General features: G+C 50.0%; 1 long non-coding RNA gene across 1 annotated transcript in view; it reads left to right on the top strand.

Annotated features, from left to right (window-relative positions):
* LOC122375436 overlaps positions 1 to 19,897 on the top strand; it is a 37,637-nt gene extending 17,740 nt beyond the window's left edge. The window contains exon 4 of the long non-coding RNA XR_006255392.1: positions 19,722 to 19,897. This is a non-coding gene — a long non-coding RNA (uncharacterized LOC122375436). The remainder of the gene's footprint in view (positions 1 to 19,721) is intronic.
* Positions 19,898 to 25,228: the final 5,331 nt, after the last annotated feature.

Here is a 25,228-nt window from a genome sequence, read left to right on the forward strand (position 1 = left end):
CTACGGCCGCTGCCGTCGCCGTCGGTTCGACTCCCGGTCGTAATTGGCTGGTGCCAGCGGCGGCGCAGTGGTTATGGTGTACCGTTTCAGCCGTAATTGGACGAACCGATGAGGGTGATTGGCACGCCCCGAACCAATCATCTTCGGGGCGGCGACTAAAGAGGCCAATCACGGGCGCTTGGGTCATTATTCGGGGACTAGTTGAGTTAGTGATCGTGGCATGCCATCGGCGAAGGAATGATCGTAGGTAAGGGATCGAGTTTCGTCACTGTGTATATGTGATGCAATACTACTTAGAGGTTTATCCTACCGTTTTTCTCAGCAAAATTGAATTATATTATTTATATTATGTCACGCTTCTATTGCTCTTTTCTCTTTGCTCTCTCTCTCTCTCTCTCTCTCTCTCTCTCTCTCTCTCTCTCTCTCTCTCTCTCTCTCTCTCTCTCGCTCTCTCCACTCTCTCCCCGTCCTCCCTCCTCTCTCTCTCGCGCTCCATCGGTTTCCGTGCGCCGCTTCATCAAGCGGCGACGCGATGTCTTGCTGTGATTATCGGGGCGGCCCGGTTGCCATGGCGACGCCTGTTGTCGCGGGGCGCTTCCTGCGTGTCGCTGCTGTCGGAAGCGGCGCAGTCAGTGCCACTTGGACGGATGTTTGCCGGGGAGATGACGCTGAGTGGCGAGCCATCTGGCGCAGCCTCTGGGCTCTCACCGGCTGTCAGAACCGTCACACCCCCTCCCTCCCCCTCCCTCCCCGTTCCCCCGGCTCCCACCGGCTGTCAGACTGTCACTCCCCTCCATCCCTCTTCCTCTCTCCGGCTCTCACCGGCTGTCAGACTGTCACTTACCCTCCCTCTCCCTTCGGCCCCACACTACCCCATCCTGCCGGGCTGTAGGCAGGATATAACGGTGCCGGAGAATTGATGTCTCTTATGTCTGGAAGTGTTATCGTGAGGCGTTCGCCATACATCAAATGAGTAGATTAGTGCATGCGCACTTGAGGTGTTGTTCTGTTTTGATGGCTAGTAACACTTGATCTGATAGCCATATAAGTTGAACGTTAATTAATATGAATGATGCAGTGATGTTGATGGATTAGAGAGCCTTGATGAAGGGATGGAGTGAAACACTCCATAGGTGGCCACTATTTATAGATATGTAGTGGTCTATGTTGAGTATCCATGACAGGTTGGATGATGATGTAAATAATAAACCAAATTATTACAAATGCTTACTACGTACACTCCTGCCGGCCCGTCCATTGATGCTGGCACATTGCGGGATCAAGCCAACCAAAGTAACTGGTTCGGATGAGAAGGACAGGGATGGAAAGAATGCACGCCGACCATTCTTTCCGTTGGACGCAGTTGGATGCCGGGCCAGGTGTAAGCGGTGTGTCAGTCACCTGTGGGCTGTGACAACTCGGTATCAAATACGTCACCTTCGTGTGTCAGATGTGTTGTCAGAGCTGTGTGTTATATTGTATGTCAGCTGTGTCGGTGTCTTTCGAGAATCTCTTGACGATCCTAGTCGGCCGCTCGTCTGATTGTTCACCGGAGAAGTAACTCGCTCTTGGAACTGACCCGGAAGCCAGCGACTGTTGACGATGCTCAATAACAGCGTACAGTCGGCGACAGTCACCAAGACAGTCAGACTAAAGTCGGCGACAGTGGCCGAGACAGTCAGACTAGGGTCCGCGACAGTCGCCAGCGACAGTCAGCCTACAGTCGACGACAGGCGCCAAGACAGACTAGGGTCGGTGGCAGTCAGTGACAGACTACAACGGCCTTTAACTAACGTTACTTGTGTGAGATACATGAGATACAAGGACTGTATGAGAGAGGAATATTGGAAGTAGATGATCCACGAGAGAGACTCCGCAGTTAGAACCTTGATGCTCCGTCGTAGAAGTGATCTTTTCATCGCTGCTGGTATTGCTCTCCGAAGACAGAGTGTGTGCGTCCCTGGGGCAGAGCGGCGGATAAATCTGCGGCCGCCGGTGACTGATCGGGCGGGTGGGCGCCGGATTCATTGATTGGGTGTGTGTCGGACAGCATGAACGAGCTAGATTGATTGGAATGGATCGACTGACGTGGCGGTGAGCCGCTGGACGCCCCGGGCCGGCTGTAGGCTGTCGGCCGTAGGCTGTCGGGAGTAGGCTGGGTCTACTGTGGGCTCGCGGGTCTAGGCTGGGCCGGCTGTAGGCTGTCGGCCGTAGGCTGTCGGGAGTAGGCTGGGTCTACTGTGGGCTCGCGGGTCTAGGCTGGGCCGGATCTAGGCTGCTCAGAGTATGCTGGGTCAACTGCAGGCTGTCGGGAGGAGGTAGGATCGACTGCAGGCTTTCGCTGTAGGCTGTGTAGGCTATATCCCGGGTGTAGGCTGGGTCGGCTCTAGGTTGAGTAGGCTGGCTCGCTGTATGCTCCCTGAAATAGGCCCGGTCGACTAACGGCTACCGGTGTAGGTGGCTGCTTGGACTGCGTAGAAGCTAGTGATATTAGAATGTACATGTATATACACATGCACATTGCACATATGTAGGGGAGAGTGGGGTAAGATGCCCAGGGTGGGAAAGACGCCCCACCCCCTCTAGCGGGGAAACAAAAAAATCGAACCTGGAAATTAATGTTCTTAGCGTAAAGCGGAAGCCTGCCTTGTTAACTGCACAAAAATTTGCGAAGCTCAGTTGGGCAACGGCTGGCTGGTGATTGCATGTTTTTTATTTGCTGCTTTCAAAAAATATTTTGGCGTCAAAACATTGTAAATATCAAAGAAGGTAGATAATTTTTGCGCCCCTTGCTATAGTCGTGATACATTAACATGCGTGTACTGTGTCCCAAACAGTTTGTTTCAGGGTGTAGTTTTATGGCTAACAAATTGTGCTGATTTAATGTTACTTCGGTACCTTTGGGTAAGATGCCCCCTGTCCTGATGGGGAAAGACGCCCCCCTAAATCCGTAGGCTGTCCTTCAAGCAGCCCGTCAAATCATTTATTACATACTTGTGATGAGAGACAAAAGCCGATCTGGGACTATTGAGAGTCCGGTACGGTCGGGTGCTCCCCATGCCGGTCTCTCGGCCCACACAGCAACTTTTTGGGCGGCATCTGACTCTGAGAGCCCTCACGACGGCCTCTGTTGGCCCCATTATTGGTTCCAGGGCCCCCTCACGACATCCTTTGAGGGCTCCCACGTTGGCTCCACGGGCCGCGCTGGCATCTGAGGTCCCCACGATGGGCTCGAGGGCCCTCAAGCATCATGAAGACCTATAAGGGCCCCACAGTGGTCTCCGAACGCCACCACGGAGGCTTGTTTGGCCACGCTGGACTATGATGGCCCTAACGATGACCTCTGAAGCCCCTTACGACTACTTTTGAGGGCCCTTACGATGACGTTTGGTGTCTACTGCAGGCTTGAAGGGACTACTGATTCGTTCAGGCGATTCACGTGCCTATTTTTGTCACTTATAGTGCAGGGGGCATCTTACCCAACGCCGGGGGGCGTCTTTTCCACCCTGTGGGGTAAGATGCCCCCTTTCACTTCTTCAGGAAAATGCTTAATAGCAAAAAAGTTATCATGTTTCAGGCACGAAAGTGTGATATATTTCGAGAAAAATGATGTCGGCCAGCCCCCACCAAATCTTCATCTGGCATCGGCATTTTGCTACTGATGACGCCATTCCTAGCAACCGAGCGTCCCTAGCAACCGAAAGTGAAGACGTTGCACCTTCAACAAACGATCGTCAGCCAACTTCGTCAGCAACAAAGAAAAGAAATTTATGAATGTTATGTTGTGAAAACAACTTATGATAATAATTAAATCATGATCGTTAATGATAAAATCCATACTTAGTAAAGCTTACGATACATCAAATTCGTAATGTGTGCAAAAATCACCCCAGGTCACTATGGTCAGGTCACCAGGCAAAGTGAAGTGACCATGTATCTAAGAACTTGGTGATTCAGTCATTCCTACATTATTATACGTTCCAGTAGCTTGAAACTCAGGGTACGTACCTATTGCATGGGAGAATCAGTACCTACCAACAATTTGTTTCTCTCAGAATTTGGATATGTGTGACTTAAGGTCAAGTCAATTTTGTGACCTCTCCATTATGCGTAAATCGAAGGGAACAATTTGAAATGCTTTTCTTTTGGCAAAACACCCTCAAACATCAAGAAACACAGGTGAACATGACACACTAAACTGAAAAATGCTTCTATGACCCGTTTATGCCCGTGAGGTCATTTCAGGTCATGAAACGTCTCCAACATTTTTTGACAATACATTACTTTAGATAGAAATATGCTAGAGAGCTGAAACGACCATTTATGTGTTCAGCTCAGCAATACAAATCGAATGGCATCCAACATGACCTTTTCTGTGACCTTGACCCGAGGTCAAATTCTTAACCCACGCGCTTATAGGGGGAGGGGGGGGGTCGACCGGACCCCCTCCCCTCCATTTTTCGCGAATACCTAACTCGCGTAAAAAGCCGCCGATCGCCACAAAACTTTCAGTACCCTCGAGGTAATTACCTAATTTTAAATCTACCCTAAAAATCTGACGCTGACCAAATTGACCATTGACTTGTAACCTATTCCTCGAGACCATGCTTGGCCGGAATCGCGATTCTGCATATGTCAGCTCACATTATCCGCGCGATTGCAGTGTTTTTGTGGTTTCAAACATTTAAACATGTGAAATGATATTGGTCCCATGCATTATTGTGGGTGTCAAGGTCGCCTGGCTGAAGGTCAGGTCAGGTTATTGACCTTTGATGACCTCGGTTCACTTTTTGGAGTTTTACATGTTTCTAAGCTAGTTTTTGGAGCTGATTTCGAATTTAGCAGTCCTTTCCACAACTTCGAAGTAGTTTTGGTGCCTTCGTAACATGTTACGAAGCTGTCAGTGGCGGTTGACACCTACAATGAATACCCAGCTGGGTGACCTTCACCTGACCTGACCTGGCCTGGCCTAAATGCATGAAGACATCATCTGTGATCAAAACTTACATGATATTCGTGATCAGCACCGCGAAAAACCTCACAGCAGCCACACTTTACGACATTCTAACAGGTCCCGATTTTCCCGACTTTTGGGTCATTGACCTGACCTGGCAGGTCAACCGATGAGCTAGGACCTTAAAATTGGGTATCATCGGCTTGCTCTCGTCAAGGGCAGCACGCTCTTTTTTATGCGAGGCTCTAGCTCAATCAGTGGCCAAACGGCGAGGGTTTAATTGACCTTTTCCGGTCAATTTTATCTGACCTTGACCACGTTGCCTCAAATTCGGAATTTTAAGGCATACTTCTGATGCGCCTCGGTGAAACTTTTCCAACGCCACCTTGCACGTGTCGCTACGATGCCTAGCTTCGGAATTATAAATATATCGTTCCACACGTACGCGATAGTACGAAGTGTAATATCAAAAGGTTTCCACGTGCGAAGCATGTGGACAGTGCACCTCAGCACACCTATTCGTACAACGCCTTCAAGCGTTTGTCCATGTTGTGTCATTGTGCCGAGTTTTAGGTGCTTAGGTCAAAGTTTTCGGACATCGGAGAATGCCTCATCAAAACATGTTTTTCGCTCCGAGCATGTGCAATATGTATCTCTCGGTGCCGATTATTCCATAGGTATGTCAGTGGTTTGGTACCGGGACATGTGACCTACAAATTTGGGGCACCTGGACCTCCCTTGGATTGGCTTAAAGCTTCGATAAAAGGTTTTTGTTCTCAATGTGTTTGTCGGCAAGTCACACGCGCCACGTGACAGAGAGTGACCCGGGACCTATACCATCACCTGCCTCCAGAAATGGCACGTCAAACGGCACCACCATCACCTCGATCCGATCCATTTAGAAATAATTACAAATTTATTTGCTTTACAACGTTTCACAGCACAGATTTTTGGCGCCGCTTTGTCGGCGCCACTACCTTCCATGGGAGGTCCCTTCGAATTGCCAGTCCAGTTTATTTATACGTCTATGAATTTCTACCAAATTATCTGATTTAGTAGTATCGTAAAACACTTATTTTTCTTTTTATATCATCTGTTCCCAATTGAAAACAAGTCCATGGTGCCTTACTTTACATTTCCAACAATTATTTTCACAAAATCAGATACTTGGCAATGGATTGCCCTCCCTTCAAATTTAGTTTCAACTAGGACTGGCTAGTGGGATACTAGGAAAAATATTCCAAGCACCAGTGACGTCACAATTTGTCCAACCTTATGTTCTAGTAATCTTGATGTCGGCTTCCGTTGAAAGTTGAAACTCCAAGTTTTGGCTTTCCGATCGTCATTTTCGAATAATATATGACATAGTCAAACCCTGGGCATCTTTCCCCACTCTCCCCTATAACAGTCTTTTTATAGACGCTGCCGCTCCCTCCAAGGGAATGCTCGACTCTCAATCTGATTCAGATAAGCCGAGCTGGCTGGCGCGTGGGGCGTTTGGCGACGTAACTCTGATCCGACTCCGCAGTCTCTTTGTACGACCAAAAATACTGTCTCGGGGACTCGGGTCGGTGACCGATAAGGCTGGGTCATTTGACCTCGTGAAGCGACCCCTCTCCGCCCCCACCCCCGCCCCCGCATCCTCCCCCGCCCCCGGTCTCGGTCGTGCGCAGCGGCCGGTGAGCTCTTTGGACCCTGTGACCCGCGCCGTCCCCCGTCTTAGATCTGTGGCTCGTACGATCTCATCACTTCTCACGTCTTTGAGAGCGTCTCGGAAGCGTCAGAAGTGGGGCTGATTGGATGTAGAGAGACTCGGGACCTCACTGGAGACTGGATAGTTTCTATTCGTCAGTCGGGGTAGCGCCGCCGTGTTTATCAGCATGTGAGAGTCTGACCCCGTTGGACACGCTTGGGGGCCGAGCTGGGACCGAGACGGGGCGTGACGGGGCGGGGCGGGGGGGGGGGGGAGTTCTGATGAAACCACGCCAATACCCACCGGCCGGATATTCACATGCGGGGATTCCGTTAGTCGCCATTGGTTGTCATAGCGACGCCTCGTTTGGCATTTATCGCTGGGATTTGGTCAGGATTGCCAGATGTCGAGGTAATTCTCTGTGGTCTAGCATCAGCATATCGTGGGACGTTTCCAAGAGCTATGTGCTGACTGGCAGTGTAGATGGTTGTGGCGCACGGACTCTTATCAGAGTGGGCGGTAAAGTCGCTCATAGGCTGACCTTAGTCAGCCAGACCATGCCCAGATCCGGATCACCGCTGAGCATAGCTGAGCAGCGGACATGTCCCAGCAACTCGTAGGGATAGCGACTGTTGAGTCCTGATGTCTCTTTGGTCGGTATTTACCATTTATCATCTGCTTTTTAGCGTCCGGCCTTAGGCTGTTTTGTTGGTTGCCTACTGTCAGTCTAGGGTTTTCTGTTTTCCAATGTTCACCGTCAGACGGTGATTCCGTCTGTCTTCCGTCCAGAACATCCCTCCAGAACTGGCCATTCGTGTTCAGAGATGGGCGCCGCTACGGTCTGATCCAGCCGGGCCATTTTACTATTTCGCTGTCACATGCTTCTCGGTCATTTCGCTATTTCGCTGTCACATTCTACCGGGTTATTTCACTATTTCTCGCGGTAGTATTCGTCTCAGTTTGCTGTTTACTCCTGTCACAGGCCACAGCTGACTCGGGCATCGCACGAAGTTTGGCCACTACGGGCTACGGCTTTAGATTCGTTTATTTCGCCGTCATTTTTACGAAGTGTTGTTTTGTTTTTTATTCGCAGTCGTCTTATCCCACCTTGATATGAATTACATGTCCGTCAATATTTATCTTCTTACTTTGGACATTTATTTAGATCAGTCGACATATTAGGCAATAGGCAGGCACTACACTAACAAGAGGTCTCAAATGTTGGTATCACCATAGCCTGTGGGTGCTCATGTTACGGCGCGATATTTTCCACCAGACCATAGAGCGAAGATCTTCAGGCGCTCACTGCTCAGCAGTTCTTGATCCGTCATTCTCAACACGTAGGTAGTACGCTTTCAAGGTTAGTGCAGCGGAAGACACTGGATGGATTTCCTTTTGAAGTGCTTGATGGGGAGATACGTGTCTCGAATTCATGCTTCCAAGCTGCCCTCTGCTGCCGAAGGGCCGAGTGGTCGGTCGGACCGACCAGTGACGTCCCCCACGGTCCTTATCTCCTGCCCCATCACCGAGATGCACAATTAATCCCCGGCGCCGCCGCTGACGTCATTTGTGACGTCGCAGCCGCGTCAGATTAGTCTCGTTTGCCGTCTGTGTGCGTTTTTGTGAACGGCTACTGAAGACCGATGGTAGGCTTTGGGTGTCGCTTGGCCAGTGAAGTTCACTGGGGTGTGCACACCGAACCATTGACGTCATCAAAACTCGCGGCCTCCGAAAATAATTGTCGAGTGATCTTGGTAGCTACTAACCTGAAAGGTATCACGTTTAGTGAAGGGTATTTGTAACCTTTGGACAAAAGGGGATCGTGTTTGGTGCCTTTTCTGCTTCACTTAATCAGTGGTACTTTATTCCAAAGAAATAAAAACTTTTATTTTACTCTCTCCTGTTGTCTGCGAAATATGTAGCCGGATGGTTCCGATGTTATTTTGATTGCGCTCCTGTTTATTATATAACTTTCAAAGCCGAGAAGTCAACCTGAACATCGTTTTTACTTTAACTATTTACGTTTTCGCATCAATATCAGTCAGCTGCCAGACCCCTCTATGTGTCACATTCTGCCTGGCCGACTGGTTCTCTGTCCTACTGACGTCACTGGTCTCATTCCCGACCGGAAATGACGTGTGCTATGGACGGTGACGTTTCTGGCGGGCGGTATGCCGACCATCTTCCATCCTACCGCCTTCTACATTTGATGATCGAGCGTCTGATGGTCAGACGTCTGGGATTGTTGAGCTATTGATGGTCAGGGATCCGTGGAATCTACCATTGATATCGTCGACTTTAGTCTGTATATAGGCTGGTCAGTGACTGCGACAGCTAAAGAGCAGCAGAGACGAGACTTCTGAGATCCGTGTGCTTTACCCTTGCACGGGTAAGGGACGTGTAGTGTAACGGTGGCCCTGATGCTCATGTTCCGCGAACATGGGGCGTAAATTGACACCGAGGCCCGTGTGGTACACTTTTGGTGTCGCTTGTTGGGCTGGTTAGGGACCGTATGGTGTGACAGGCTCTATGTTTGTGGGGTTTGACTTTGATGGCTGATGTGGGATCTGTCAGCACTGGTTCACTTGTTTTGAAGAGTCTACCAACTCATTCAGTGTGGCACTACAGCTTTCCTATCATGCTAAAGTCGGCACGTCTTCGACTCGGGATCAGCCATTCGAGCGAGTGGCATGTCGGCTATGACATTCCATTTATACCTGACACGGCATACCAGACACGCCACAGACGCATACCCATGCATGCCTGACATGCACACCTGCGATACATCACATGGTGCTTCTCGGAAATCAAACTTTGTTTACTTTTGCTGTCTCTGTCTTGTTATCTTTGGCCATCACGTAGTTACTAAGCGTTAGACCGTGACTCTTATTTTTCAGAGTCTTACCGCGGCAATAAATTGTGGCATTGGCCGTCGGTGATGCTTCACCCATTCTGTATGTTTGGCGATACAAGAGGCCGGCGTGGCGAGTGTCTGTGCTTCTTGGCAACAGAGTATGCTCAGCTGCTTGTATCGAACAGCTTTAGCTCGGTGAAGCCAGAATGGCAGATGTGGCGTGCTTGTGTTTCGTGTAGAGGTAAAAGCCCGATGTATATTTTAATGTTTGCACGGGTATCGATCGCTTCACTAGCTCAATAATCGAGCACTTTATCCGTTATACCCAATCAATGTCTAGCTCGAGGGCAGAGTGACTGTCCACTGCCCAGTCGTTGAGCTAGCCTTCCTGTTGAGAAGCTAGCGTCGCCCGTTTGTTGCTAGCCTGATGGCGGGAAAGCATTCCGCTTCGTAAGCTTTTCCTTCCGAAAGACATTTGCTTCTTGAAAGGATGACGTGCGGTGGTGAACAACACGACGGCCGTGTTGTAGGTCAGATGAAAGTCGCTGCGTGGGACAGGCTGTGGCCGACTGTATTGATTTTATAATGTTTTATTCAAGCCTGAAGTTTACTCAGAATTTCAATGTCGGTTGGTGAAGGTCAGGCAGGGCTTCCAATTCAAGGGCTCTCACCAAGAATTAACCGCTCTTTTGTGCTGGCTCTGACCTCCAATTATTCGAGGCACTCAAGCGGTCAAAACATTCAAGGAAAATTGGAACGGATGACAAAGGGTTTTACCCGTTGGCTGAGCTTCACACCTGACTTTTTGTTGTCGGTATTTTCATTGTAATGTGCCCTAGGTAGTTGCTATGGTGTGACTGAATGTCCATAGGTGTTAAGACCCTCCAATATTACTCCATTTGTGACGTTGTTTCTGATCGGGTCGATGTTGAGGGGATATAGTGACAAGGAGGCCATTGGGCAACAGAAGAAAGAGGTCAATCACTTGAAGGGTCTCTCGGATACCACTGAAGCCCCATTGGCTGTGTCAAGTGCACGGGTCGGGAAGTTTGCGAATACGTGGGCAGGGCCTGAGGAGGAGCGAGCTTAAAGTTGGCCAAGAGAATGCATTGAGAATGTTGGCATGTTGCATCACAATACATCCGGTACCAAGTTTCATCGCCGGATGTTGCTGCAGGCAGTGGCGCTATCCAAACTTCGAGCATTGTGTGTGCTATATTGTCCAAGTTACCTGGAGTGGATGGGCTGTACGTGCTTATAAGTCCTGCTATGTTTCAAGTGAGTAGCAAAACTTGACATGCTCCTTAACAATATCTACTCAGAATCTATTCACAATGTTTGAGTACTGGTTAAGTCAGCACTGCTTACAATGTTCGCTCCCGGTACCTCCAGCAAGGAGCTGTAACTCGCCGTGCTAATCTGGCTCCTCCACTTTCGGTGCGGTCCTGGCGGAGGGCTAAAGGTCAGACCCCGGCCCACTTCAACTGGCCTCGTTGGAGGCTTATGGGGAGCACTCCCCGGCAGGAGAGGATGGTTTGTAGCTGTAGCGTCTGATGGCCGGGTTTAATGCCGCTGTTAGACTGGAGAGGGCAGATAAGGAAGCGGTCTCAGACTGAACGCGGAGGGGTGGGTGGGAGTTGCTGGGCTTGCCGATTTACTGATCATGGTCGATGATTTTGTGCTCACAGAAGTGCTTACAAGGGATAAGTCGATCTCTACGCGGTGAGGAGTTACTGGCAATGAATCTCCTTATTTAGTCACTCTCAGTCACTGAGTTTTAATTCAAACGTAATAAGGATTTCTTTATATTGCTTTTAGAGAGTACACACTAACACAATAGAGGGAGATCAGGAAAGGCGATCGCGGTGGACTTTGGCGAGTGCTGCGACCTGTCATAGGACGTAGGCAGCGGCATTGCGAGATTCCTCGGATTACACCTGATGCGCTGAACGAATATTATGTCACCGTAGGACTTAGTACTGCTGCCAGTGTGCCGGCCGCCACTGCCAACGTGCCCACTCGCCTGCCGCGTGTGTCTACCTGTTCTTTCGACGTGTGTCCCATTGATATTGACACGCTGTACGCTACACTCGTGACGATGAAACCGTCAAACTCGACAGGAGTTGACGGTATCAGTGTGTCGATGTTGCAAAGGTTTTTCCCTGGTGTAGGACACGTGCTGCTTGATGTTGTAAACGCGAGCCTTTCCACCGGGGCGGTGCCGCGTGCGTGGAAACATGCGTTGGTCACGCCTATCCCCAAAGGTGAAGGTGCTGTCAAACCATCTGAGACGCGACCGATATCAATCTTGCCTGCTGTTATGAAAATAGTTGAAGGTATTGTGCAGGTCCAACTTATTGCTTACCTGGAAGAAAATTGTTTGCTTTCTGACCCGCAACACGGATATCGCAGGTTCCATTCAACGGAAACGGCACTTCATGCAGTGACTGACCTGGCACTTCGCGCTATGGACAGTGGGCAGATATGTATTTTGGTGTTACTTGATTTGTCAAAATGCTTTGATGTTATTTCTCATGACAAACTTTTGGAAAAGCTGCACCTTTACGGTATCACCACCACATGGTTCCGAGACTATTTGGCCGATCACTCGCAGCAGGTGCAGGTACGGTGTGCTAATGGAAATGTGATGCTCTCTAACACCAAAAACAATGTTATCGGTGTGTACCAAGGAGGCGCGTTGAGCTGTATTTTGTATATGCTTTTCGCCAATGACCTAAGCTTACATGTGCCAGACAATGTCAGCGTCGTACAATACGCAGACGACACGCAGCTGCTTATCACAGGCAAGAAGCGTGACTTACACCAGCTCATCGTCCGTATGGAAGAGACGCTAGTTACTGTATTTCAATGGTTTTGTCACAACGGCATGAAAGTGAACGCGAGCAAGACCCAGATGCTGGTGCTTGGGACTCCGTCGATGTTGCGTGATCTGCCTCCTGTTACACTTGAGTTCTGTGGAAATGCTATTCCCGATTCTAGGGTAGTTAAGAACCTCGGCGTGATAGTTGATCGGCATCTCAACTTTGAAGCCCACATTGACGCCATGTCCCGTAAATGCGCTGGGATCCTGATTGCCCTGAACCATGCACGCCACGTTATACCCAGTTCTGTCGTGAAGGGCATTGTACAGGCACTCGTGTTATCCTTTGTGCGGTACTGCATGTCTGTATATGGATCATGTACTGAGACCCAACTCCACCGTGTGCAGAAAATCATCAACTTCTGTGCACGTGTTGTGACAGGAAAGCGGCGATGTGACCACATTTCTGAGGCAATATCGCAGCTTCGCTGGCTCACGGCTAAGCAGCTTGTGGCCTACCATACAATGTGCGCTGTCGATCGGACAATAAGGTCAGGCCAGCCGGACGCCATACTCCAGACTTTTGGACCGCGAGCGCGTCAGCGGCACAATCATGACACCAGACGGGCTGATCTTTATACCCTACCAACAATCAGAGTTGAGGCAGGCAGGCGGCGACTCTGTTATCGCGGAATGTCACTCATTAATAACTCGCGCATTGAGCCCGGCATTCCATCTTTTCGGGCTGAAGCGAAGCGATTTGCTATGTCGTTGTGAGCTTCAGTGTTTTGGTGTCGCGCTCGCGCGCGCCCGCGTGCATGCGTATGTGTAAGAATGAGAGTGGCCGTAGTGTCTTGTGTTCCAGCTTCCCTTTCTGCTCTACATAAGACGTGAATGAGTGAAAAGCCACGTTTATTGTGGACCTTATTCGAATACATCTGAATCTGAATCTGAATCTGAATACCAGACTGGTATTGTTACACAATACCAGACTGAAATATAAATTCAAATACAATTCTCTCTTTGTCTTTTGAACACAGTTCTACATATACCAAATCACCCTCCTAAAGATTGATGCGTTGAAACTACCGGGACCCTTCCTTGGGCGCCGAGCCTGCCGACTGCAGTCTGTGTGTGACGTCACCGGCTATCGACCCGGCCATTGGCTGCAGACGCCGCGGCGCCGTGACGTCAGCCGACTCGGTCCGGAACATACTGGATCGAGAACCCACCGAGGGCACCGCTAGAAATGCACGATTTTCCAAACGATCATGATTGCTTTTCTTTGTCGCCTTTGACAAAAACCTGCGATTAACATGTCAATGTGTTGGGATCGTGTGGCACTGAAGTATTCTTGGTACTAAGGTTCAAAGAGTACAAAGTTCAACGAGTCTGCACTCGTTTAAGTTGAATGGACATGTGTCTCAATTCAGGACAGTTACAATAAATGTTTAACGAGTATGGTCCTACTGGTAGCGGGCACCTTGGGCTCAGATGTCGTACCTGTCGTTCTCAGAAGCCTCACCTGTGGTTCCAGACCTTCCCTTATACTCGTATTTACTCCGATTGCTAGCTAATTAACTTCACGTGTGTGATATAGGTACAGGTGTTTTATTACGCTTTTATTAAAGTTTTATGTCTCGATCAACGTTAGTGTTTGTATTTCCCCACTGGTTTGCAGCAATCACTATCAAGACAGCCTGCGCCGATGCAGGGCGTCTCGTCTTGCACTATCACCTGCAATATTTTATATTATTTTTCTAGACGTATCGGCCGATGCGCCCTTGGGACAGCTTCGCTCGAGTTAGCTCGAAGTTCAATTGCATTGCATAATTCAAGTCCTTAATTCGTTTATTTTGTTTCAAGTAGCGGCATTGGTAGCATGGAATGGTCGTCCATGTCGTCTGTCTGAATGTTGGCGGTGATCGGACTGATTGTTCTCCAGGAAGCAGATGCCGAACCTGCATTCGATAGCAGCTTTGACAGCGGCGTCTGGTCACTCTTCCGTCTTCATCAGGGCTCGGTCGCACGCTGAAAGGACTTGGTCGTCCATCCAGCTTAGCGGCAGCCTCTACGAAATTCCTCTGTAGTCAGGGTTTGAATAGACGGGGCTTCACACTGGGCTTTGTTGCTGAGCCCCACTTAAAGCACGTGACTGCACTAAGGGTCATTATCCCATGCCCTGGTTCAAGGTCACCCGTTGTTGGGGCACGCCCGGCCTGTCAGAAGCGCGGAGGACAAAGCACCGTCGGTGCAGCTCGCGGCTCGGCGGCGCGTGTTCTCGCCAAAAGTTTGTGTGCGGCGCGGATGAAAACAGAACGCTTCAGCTGACGGCCAACTCGGGACGGAAAGTCGAGTGTGCTCGTCGTTGAGTGAACTTTGCGCAACGGCGTTGACAGGCCTTGTCAGGACTGGATACGTTTGTTGGCGATGCGTTATAACTTAAATGCATTTCCTTTTTGTAGATGACGAATTCGATGCTTTGTATTTGTAACGTCTTGTTATTTCACTTATGATCGAAGTGATATTCCGCTCTTTACGCGGCCTATTTGTGGTTATTTTGGGATCGATACCCATCCGGAGAGATATCCACAATCCACATATTCATTTCATATCGCCAGTCAGTAGAATCTCTAACGAAAAGCGCCTTGCGCACCATCTTTTCCGATCGCTGCCGAAAACAACTTTTGTTCCGCTTGTGACCGTTGACTTGTGTGATCTTTTAGGGTAAAGGTCTTGCCTAAGGATGTGAACTGTGAGTTTTGACACCAGCAGATTTACAGCATCCTAAACATTTCATTGGCCTTCGCTGGAAGGCGCCATCTCAATGCGGAATGAAACGGGATGGACCTGACGCATTCCACCCAACTGCGTGCCTTGGGTTGTCGAGTGGTATGTGCGGGCGACTGGCGAGTGCTAAAACCTCATTAGCGAATTAAAAACTCAATCACTTAACGACTCCATACACTGAAACCAATCAGACAATTCAATCGTCTCGCACCACACTGCTAATAGAGGCGATAACAGCTATTTCCGATGTAACACCGGACCATTATCCGCTCACCCAGATTGGTACGAGTCCCGGTACAATTCATCTTCCTCCCAGGCGATGTCGACGGCCGTAATTCAGCCCCCCCCCCCCTATCCCCTCCCCCGGGCGATCTGATGAATGGCTGCCGCTGCCGGAGGCGATCCAGTGACGTCAGAGGGCCGTGACGTCAGTGGACCGTTTCCGGTCGGCGATATTGGCCGAGGACTTGGTCAGGGTCGAGGTTGGCGGTGGGCTGAGAGACACAGGGCAAATATCCACGACATGACTCGATAGTCTGTAAATAATGGAGACCATTATGACATCCCATGCTGTGACAGTAGCCAGAAGAACCAATACTGGGCAGGTCCATCGCTCAGGAATTGGGGGAGGTGGCTCGTTAGGGCTGCTTAGGAAGAGTGGATCAGAGCGAGAGAGAGCAAGAGAGAGAGAGAGAGAGAGAGAGAGAGAGAGAGAGAGAGAGAGAGAGAGAGAGAGAGAGAGAGAGAGAGAGAGAGAGAGAGAGCGAGAGCGAGAGCGAGAGCGAGAGGGAGAGCGAGAGCGAGAGCGAGAGCGAGAGCGAGAGCGAGAGCGAGAGCGAGAGCGAGAGCGAGAGCGAGAGCGAGAGCGAGAGCGAGAGCGAGAGCGAGAGCGAGAGCGAGAGCGAGAGCGAGAGCGAGAGCGAGAGCGAGAGCGAGAGCGAGAGCGAGAGCGAGAGCGAGAGCGAGAGCGAGAGCGAGAGCGAGAGCGAGAGCGAGAGCGAGAGCGAGAGCGAGAGCGAGAGCGAGAGCGAGAGCGAGAGCGAGAGCGAGAGCGAGAGCGAGAGCGAGAGCGAGAGCGAGAGCGAGAGCGAGAGCGAGAGCGAGAGCGAGAGCGAGAGCGAGAGCGAGAGCGAGAGCGAGAGCGAGAGCGAGAGCGAGAGCGAGAGCGAGAGCGAGAGAGACCGTGCTTGCAGAGTTAGTGTGAGGAGTGGGGTTAGCAACTCAAGTGCTGAAAACTTCGAAGTAAGTCATACCTACTGAGCGGGGATCAGCAGACAATGCCCCGGTCGGCCCCTGGACTGCTAACCACCCTACTGTATTACCCGGGTCACCCCGCTTTATACAGGCCCGAGCCGCGCTGTGGGAAAGGTCGGACCGGCCAACGGCGCTGAACTCCAACACAGATCGCTGATTGCCGCGGCTCGCGCCGTTCAGCTACATTTGGGCCGTGTGGGCCGATTCGGCGCGGCTAAGGCGGTCACGTGCCATGACTATTTCCGACTGGGCTATTCTGGCTCGGGCTGGTACGGTTTGTTAATTCGCTCTCCCCCATTTTTTCTCTGCCAATCTCTCTCTCTCTCTCTCTCTCTCTCTCTCTCTCTCTCTCTCTCTCTCTCTCTCTCTCTCTCTCTCTCTCTCTCTCTCTCTATCTCTATATCTTCGCTCTCGCCTCTTTTACTTCCCTTTTATCCATCTATCTCTTCTTGTCATCCTCATCCTTAGGTATTCCTCGCTCCTCTATCATTCCCCTAATTTCCTGTCAATTCAGTGCTCTCGTTTATTCTTATTTCATTGTTTTATTCCTTATGCGTCTGCTGCCCTATTTCGGCGCGGCTGGTTGGTGTCGGTACAGCCATTTATCCTGGCTTATCTACCGAAACTAATCATCTCATCACTCCTGAAAAAAGTCTGTATGTCTTTGTGTTTCCGCCTATGCCTTTCAGTCCTCGTGTGTTTGCATACAACTTTTGTTTCTCATATCTGTCTTTGTACATTATTACTGTCTGTTTGTGTTTGTCACTCGGTCTGGTTGTTTTCTGCCTTTTGTTTTTCTGTCAATATGTGTATCGGTTCATTTGCTTTTTCATTGACGTATGCGTACGACTCTGCCTCTTTCCCCTATCTCTTCCTCTCCTCTTTCTCTCTTTCTCTCTCTCTCTCTCTCTCTCTCTCTCTCTCTCTCTCTCTCGTTCTGTCGTTTTTTCTTTCTCACTTCCTCCACCTCTCCTCTTTCCTCTCTCTTCCTCCTCTCTGCTCTCCCTCTCACCCTCTTTTATCGTTGCACCCAGCCACCTTTCATCCACCGGCCACCACCCACCCCCTGACCGGCCGCTGAGCCCCTCCATTGTCCCGCGTGCCGGCCACGCTCCATACGGCTCAGGGCGGCCCGTTTTTCAGCGGAATCCATTGTGGGCCGACTTTGCCGCCGTTGACGGTCGACTCCTGGCGTGTTATGAAGGGTTATGAAGACTCTGGGCCAGCCTGGCACGGTTGACCTTTGAGAGGTTATGATCAGGGTTACGGTACGTGGACTACTGATGGACTGTGAAATGGTCCAGGCATTGCGGCTGAGAATTTGGGCATATCATTGATGGCGGGGCTGCCCGATTTATCCGTCCGACCATTTGCGGGGTCCGAGATTGGCGGCTGACCTTCCATTCTGAGCCGATCAGTGGGGATAGGTTACTATAATTATATCTGGCTCTCAGCTCTGTCCGCCATTGGTTATAGCGGCGGGCGCCTGACGGTGGCGTTTCCCGAAATGGCACCGCTCGGCCGACCTCTGTGACCGCTCTGTGCTGATTCCTTCCGCCGGCGCGCCGGCGGAAGGAATCAGCACAGAGCGGTCGTTGCCCGCCGCGGCGGCGGGCAACGAAAATAGCCGTCACCGGTTAGCGGCGGTCGTCTGCCCTGGACGGCTGCTCTCCTGGTGTTACCGTGGCCGTCTGCCCGGGACGGCAGCTCTCATGGTGTCCTGGTGTGGGCCCGCCGTCTGCCCAAGACGGCTGCTCTCCAGGTGTCCTGAATCCTGATGTCGGGACCGTCTGCCCAGGACGGCTGTTCTCCTGATGCCGCCGGTCGTCTGTCCAGGACGGCTGATGTCGGGCCCGTCTGCCTGGGACGGCTACTCCCCTGGTGTCCTGATGTCGGGCTCGTCTGCCCGAGACGGCTCCTCTCCTGGTGTCGGGGTCGTCTGCCCAGGACGGCTGCTCTCCTGGTGTCCTGATGTCGCCGGCGGTCTGCCCGGAACGGTTACTCTCCTTGTTGATTATTTGAATTGGACAAATTAATTCGTATATGATGTAAGATAAAAACACCAAAACCACCCAACGTTTCGTGTTATTCACTTTTTCAAGGGTGATATATCTGTCATATATCACCCTTCAAGGGTGATATATGACAGATATATCATATATCACCCTTCAAGGGTGACATATCGCCCTTGAAAAAGTGAATAACACGAAACGTTGGGTGGTTTTGGTGTTTTTATCTTACATCATATACGAATTACTCTCCTTGTGTCGAGGACGGCCCTGGACGGCTGCTCTCCTGGTGTCCTGGTGTCGGGGCCGTGTGCCCGGGGCGGCTACTCTCCTGATGCCGCCGGTCGTCTGTCCGGGACGGCTGATGTCGGGCCCGTCTGCCCGGGGCGGTTCCTCTGCTGGTGTCGGGGTCGTCTGTCCGGGACGGCTGTTCTCCTGGTGTCCTGGTGTCGGGGTCGTCTGCCCGGGGCGGTTCCTCTCCTGGTGTCGGGGTCGTCTGCCCATGACGGCTGCTCTCCTGGTGTTACCGCGGCTCGGAGTCTCGGCGGAATATTAGTTTATTACGCTGGCCCGTGACGTGTGTGGTTTTTATAGCGTTGACGTCATGTTTCGTGCTAATGAGGTACGCTCTTTTTTATAACAGCGATAACTGGAAACAACATCTCGCTTCCCTGACAATAATAAGGATGGTTATTTTCGTAAGCTCTTACATGATTATCACGTACTAGCTAATGACATGTTATCAAAGCTATAGCACTTTGGCTTATCTTCCATCCGCTGGTTGCGTTACAAGGTTGGTAAGTAGTGAGGCTGTTCTTCATAATTGCCCCGTAATTGGGTTGTTATATGTCGTGCACTTGCGTGAAATGCGACGTTAGATTGGTCCGAATCGGACACTATACAGCTGACTTGAATATGGTAATAATCGCGTGTTATTTTCGTATGTCATAATCCAGAACCAATTTCCGGCGAATGTACGCCAATTTTGTTTGACGGATCCCTTGGGTCAAAATGTAATACGCCGCAATTGACATAAGGAAAAGATCATTTTCAATTTGAGAAGAATGTTGAGAGGAGAAAGTAAATGAATTAATACAACAGTTTTACCGTTATTTCACGAACACCTCACGTGACAGCCACTGTCCACGGATGTCACATGTCCCACTGATCAAGGTTTCGATGTTTTGCAGCACCAATGACGTCACTTTACCCTACTGACCAATGACTTGCCTTGTTCTGCAGTTCGGGTGACGTCACGATTTCCCCACTATCTAATGACGTGCCTTTTTGACAGCTCGGGTGACGTCACCACACCCCACTGACCAATGACGTTCTGTGTTCTGCAGTTCGGGTGACGTCACGATGCCTCTGCTGAGTCCCCGCAATAACGGCCGGATGGCTCAGAGTGCGGCCGGCTCGCGGAACTCGCAGCTCTACACCGTCGAGGTGGGAGACACGCGCTTCCAGATCCTCAAACGCTACCAGAACCTCAAACCCATCGGCTCCGGCGCCCAGGGCATCGTCTGGTGAGTAGGGCATTCTACTACCTATCTGATAGGCGACGCGCGTCTCCAGGTCCTCAAACCGATCGGCTCCGGCGCCCAGGGCATCGTCTGGTGAGTAGGGCACTCTACTACCTAGTCAGGGCATTGTCTGGTGAGTAGGGGATTCTACTGTCTCCATTATACTACGCCTGTGAAGTTACCACCCTACTACTCTCCTGCTGTGTGGTTTGCAGGGTAAACTTCTTCTGCTTTATAGCTGAACACTCCGCCCCCCTCCCCCAAAGCAACGTTTCGATGAATCAAAAAGCTTACCTGTCGGCCAAAGACCGGTAAATTAGTGGTGAATGTAAGGGATTAACTATGTGAGTGGAGGCAGATGTGCCCCGAGGCAGTAAACCCCTATGATGTGGAATATAAACGCCGCAGATGTTCCCGAGGCAGTAAAAACCTTATGATGTGGAATATAGGAGCCAATTAATGTTGGACAAATATAAGCTGAATTTTCATCTTCTTCACACCATATCTTTTCCCGTATAGTATGATAATAATATCGGAATCTTGAATCACCAATAACAATTTTACTTAGACGCTGATCATTGAGCTCAAATTGTTCATCAACTAGCACCAGCATCAGTGATTCTCAGTTACCGCGGACTTTTCATCACCTAGGTATATAAATGCCCTGACATGACCGCAAAGCGGCCGTCTCATCCTCTCATTATATTTCCTAATTAGATCTGACGGCTGAGACCGCTGTATCAGACCCATTCGTCCTACCACCGCCAGCTGATGATTACATTTAGCGTCGAGTCTGCGGCGGCGATACTGGGACTGTGTGCTCCCCGCGGGGCGTGGGTCTGTGTAACTGTGCACCCCTTCAGCACCTCGCCTCGATGGGGCTCCTCTGGGAAATTAACACGAGTACCGGCGGCGAGATCGGTCGCGTGAGAGAACGCTGTGGTAGGGTTACGGTGACAGGCGGGGAGGGAGGGAAGGAGAGACAGGCGGACAGACAGTCAACAGACAGGTACAGGGTGTCTCAAAAGTTCGTTGACAGATACCAGCCATGCTTTTTTGTCAATAATTCTGAATCAACAATAAATAAACAGTCGAAATTTTGCATGGGCATTGGTAACAACCTTCCTCAAGCAGTCTCATTGTTTTCAAACGCATTCGACCCTTCATGAGCCCACAAAAAGGGTTCATCTCTGACCATGGGTCAAGCATGAAAATGGAGGTCGCAAAATCGGGTCGGCTGAGAAACTCGCTGTTTCAGGAGTAATGGGAATGGTTTAGTCGGAAATGACACATGGCAAAGTGTCGGCGAGGATGAGTTCAACATGATGATCATCTAATAAAAACGGTGGCTAAAATTTTTGAAGGACAAAACCATGCGAGACTAACAGCGTTTTGAACGACCCTCGTACGGCAGCAGACTCGTGCTCCGGAAAGCAGCTGAAAATGAAGGCATAACTATTGAAAACTGACAAGAAGCTCACAGACAGAGGTTACCCAGTTTCAAAAATTGCAGGTCATCGTAAAATAAAGACAAAGTATCATTTGAAATTGTTTATAATATCTAGAACGCCAATTTTTTGGGGAAAATAACACAAAAATCATCAATACCAAGGACAACTGACCCTCCAAAAGTATCAATTAATGTAAAGTTTTATCTTACGAAGTTTCAAGAGGCAGATCTGGAGCGAATAGCTTTCTTTTAGACACAAAATCCCGACAAAACCACACGATGGACAGGTTTTGGCCGTTTACAAAGCAGAACCTCTCCTGAGGAAAACACTCCGCAACCCAGCGAAGGTCTTGGCATGGGGAATGACGAGCGTTTGGGATTTGCAAAATTTGCACAATGTGTCTAAGAAACAGATGGCCGACACATTCTTCTACGATATGCTGCGAAAAATTTCCCCTGGCACTTCCCGTTTGTTCAGGAATGGGGTTGTTTTGAAAAGGAAAATGTTGCTTGGGAGGTCGGCGCCAGTCATTCATGAAGGAGTTAGCGCCAGAGAAGACCTACAAAATACTCACGGATGGTGTCCACAAGGGGGACGCAAGGGGGACGCAGGGACGAAGCAACCACAAGGGGGACGCTCAGACAGGCGGACACGGACAGACACTCAATCACACGAAGCCCGCCACGCTTCTATGTGGATAGTTGGGGCGAGCAAGAGGCGCGTGAAGAGGTTGGCGACCTTTGGTGTAAGTTGAACAAGATACTATGGACAGACAGGGTACCAGGAATAATGTGCGGCGTGCGGCGGTTTCCAGAACATTAAGTCTCATTTCATTTGGAAGGCGGTTACATTGGAAAGTTTCATGACAGACCATCATGAACAGAAAACATTTGGTACTGTCGTTTGCGAATTTAATCGCCCAGAACTTAGCTGTCAACGATTCAGACCCAACTTCCTAAAATTGCCGTAAAACCGTGGACAGACCGTTGTGGAAAATGCTTAGGGGCATCTGTGGAAATATGTTGGAATAAAATGTAGTTCTCGGTTCTGCCGGACACCCATTGATCTTCAGTTACGAGGTGGTGTCCCGAGTGCCTGTGACGGCTCGGGCCGGTGCTCATCATTTATTGACACGCCTGCAGCTATATTTAGCTGTCGGGGGCGAGGCTTTCCCCAATGCAGAGAGAGGGATCCCGTCCTAGCGCGAGGCTGATTTGTCGTGGTAAATGTACTATTGGTCTCAAGGTAAGGGCTCTGGCGACCTGTAGTTCGGGTACGGCGAATACTTTTGCCCTCGCCGCAACTCGAGTGGGGGTAAGGTTGGGTAGGGGTGAGGGGTACACTCGGCCCGAGCTATGGCGAGGGTAAGGGTATTCACCGCATCATAACTACAGGTCGCCTTGGCCCTTATTTTGAGAACAATAGTACTCGCTGTAGCTTATGAAAGTAAGCAATCCATGTTGAATTCCTTTACAGACCTGCCTTCATTCGGTAATAGAATCAAGAACCGGATCTCCTCACACTTTTTCTTAAGGCTGCGTTGATGCTAATGAATGCTTGTATGTCAAATATGGGTGAGTCCACCCAGCTTTAACTCATTCAAGACAACTTGTTCGAGGCGGTTACGCATGAAACGCGTATGCTCATTGACAAATATTCAAAGGCCGCCCTCTATGCGTTTATACCACATAACACTGCAAATATCTCGCGCCTTTCGGTTTAGAACGTCCCAAGGCAGGGAGCCGGATTCCGCTTCCTAAAGTTCTGATGAACTTTCTAAAACTGCAAATTTGAATATTTCTTCTCTGCCTCTGTTGACTGCTTTTGAATGAACAACTTTCGTTGAAATACTATTTTTTATTCATTCACCATCATACAGTCTATTTAAAAGTGTGCCGAACTAATCTTCAATGGATCTGGGGTACATTTGAACCCAGCTCTGCCCCTGTATAATCCGGCTTTTACTCGAGCGGACTAAAATAGCACGGCTCCGGCTGGTAGATGCAGACATTATTATACATATTTGCTTGTTTATCGTGGCAGAGTCGGCCACATTGCTCAAGGAATGGGTTTGATCGTTGGATGCCTGTGTCACTGGCTGAAGGAATGGCTATGTATGTAGTTACGTCCGGTCACACTACTCAAAGAATGATGGTGACCTTTGGAAATGATGTGCCTTGTACTCGTAAGTACGTGGTAACCACTGAGTCGCGTGCACAAACTGTGCCCTTGGAGATGTCCTGCTTTATTTGTCAGCTAGCACAGTATCGACTCACTGATATGCGTTTTAGAGTCGCAGCTATGTGTGCGATACGAGACTAACTCGCCTTGTGTTACACATACTGGCTGGTAAGGAAAACAAGTGGACTCAATAAGACATTCCAATAATGTTACACTGCTTTATACTCTAGCTCTATTTTGTTCTTACTTGCATAAGGTGGTTGTGATTCCATGCTAATATTTATCTTCGTCTTGTTCTGTGCACTATTCCTCTTCACCCTATCTGTGTTGGTATCAATTGTCTATTTGTGTTGTCCTTGCCACCGTTCATCGTTAACTGTCTATCCATCCAGCATCTGTGTTCTCTAAATCACTCACTGTTCTGTCCTTGTCCATTTAATGTGCCCCGACCCATCACTCTCTCTCTCTCTCTCTCTCTCTCTCTCTCTCTCTCTCTCTCTCTCTCTCTCTCTCTCTCTCTCTCTCTCTCTCTCTCTCTCTCTCTCTCTCTCTCTCTCTCTCTCTCTCTCTCTCTGTCTCTCTCTCTCTCTCTCTCTCTCTCTCTCTCTCTCTCTCTCTCTCTCTCTCTCTCTCTCTCTCTCTCTCTCTCTCTCCCCATCTCCTCTCTGTCTCCCCGTCCAAGGAGGCTCACTCTGCCGTGTGCGTCCATTGATTGACCCGTCATCCGCAGTCTTTGTGGGCCATTCTGTGACTCCCCCTCCCCTCACCCCGTCCTAACGGCACGGGCGTGGTCCACCAGAGGGGAGGGGTTGGGAGGAGGGGTAACCGTCTCTGTTGGTCTACATGCCGTTGGGATAACGCAGGGGTCGCTGTTCTGAGTAGTGGTGTTCTCCGCTTGTCTCTGAAGATGAGTTCTGGAACGTTCTGCGTAGGCTGCAACGGCCCTCGATTGCTTGGAGTAGTCGGCGCACCCTCAAGCCCCAACTAAAAAACAACAAACTCGATTGCTTGGAAAAAACAGACACGTGTCACCACTGCAGTGTTGCCTCTCCAGTACACTGGTAGGCCGTACACCGGTAAATACATACATACAATACATACAATACATACAGTGTTGCCTCTCCTCCAGTCCACTGGTAGACCGGGGAGGGGGAGTTGACAGGGACACCTTAGGTCACGTGACCTAAGGTCAACTTTTGACCTTTCGATTTTCGAGGTCAACATACACATGTTTCGATGCGATCGACGAGAGGATCACGATGGTGCTATTAGTTTGTTCCTAGCTGGGATACCTTGAAAATTATTCGAGAAAAATTTCAGTTATATGTAGTGCCGCAATTTTGACTTCCTTTTTGCTCCTGTGACGTCATCTTTGACCTGACCTGAAAATAACCTTAGTAAAAATTATAGACCTTATCCGTGTGTACCCTGCACCGTTTACCGCTTGTCGCTATCTTGCTTTATTCTCGAGATCTCGCTGTCGCTCTCGCTGGTAATAATGGACAGGTCATAAAATGACCTGACCTGAGGTCAACGCAGGGCGATAGCCACTTTTTTATTATCGCATATGAATGACAGTTGACAAGGCTTTAACCCGCGCACCGACGGGGGGGGGCGGATATCCGCCCCCCCCCCCTGAGGTTTTTCGCGAATAGCGGGAAAACCGCGGCGCGTAGCGCCGCGAAATTTGGTATGACT

This window comes from Amphibalanus amphitrite, unplaced genomic scaffold (assembly GCF_019059575.1).
Source record: "Amphibalanus amphitrite isolate SeventyFive unplaced genomic scaffold, NRLGWU_Aamphi_draft 001839F_arrow, whole genome shotgun sequence".
Taxonomy (NCBI): Eukaryota; Metazoa; Arthropoda; class Thecostraca; order Balanomorpha; family Balanidae; genus Amphibalanus; species Amphibalanus amphitrite.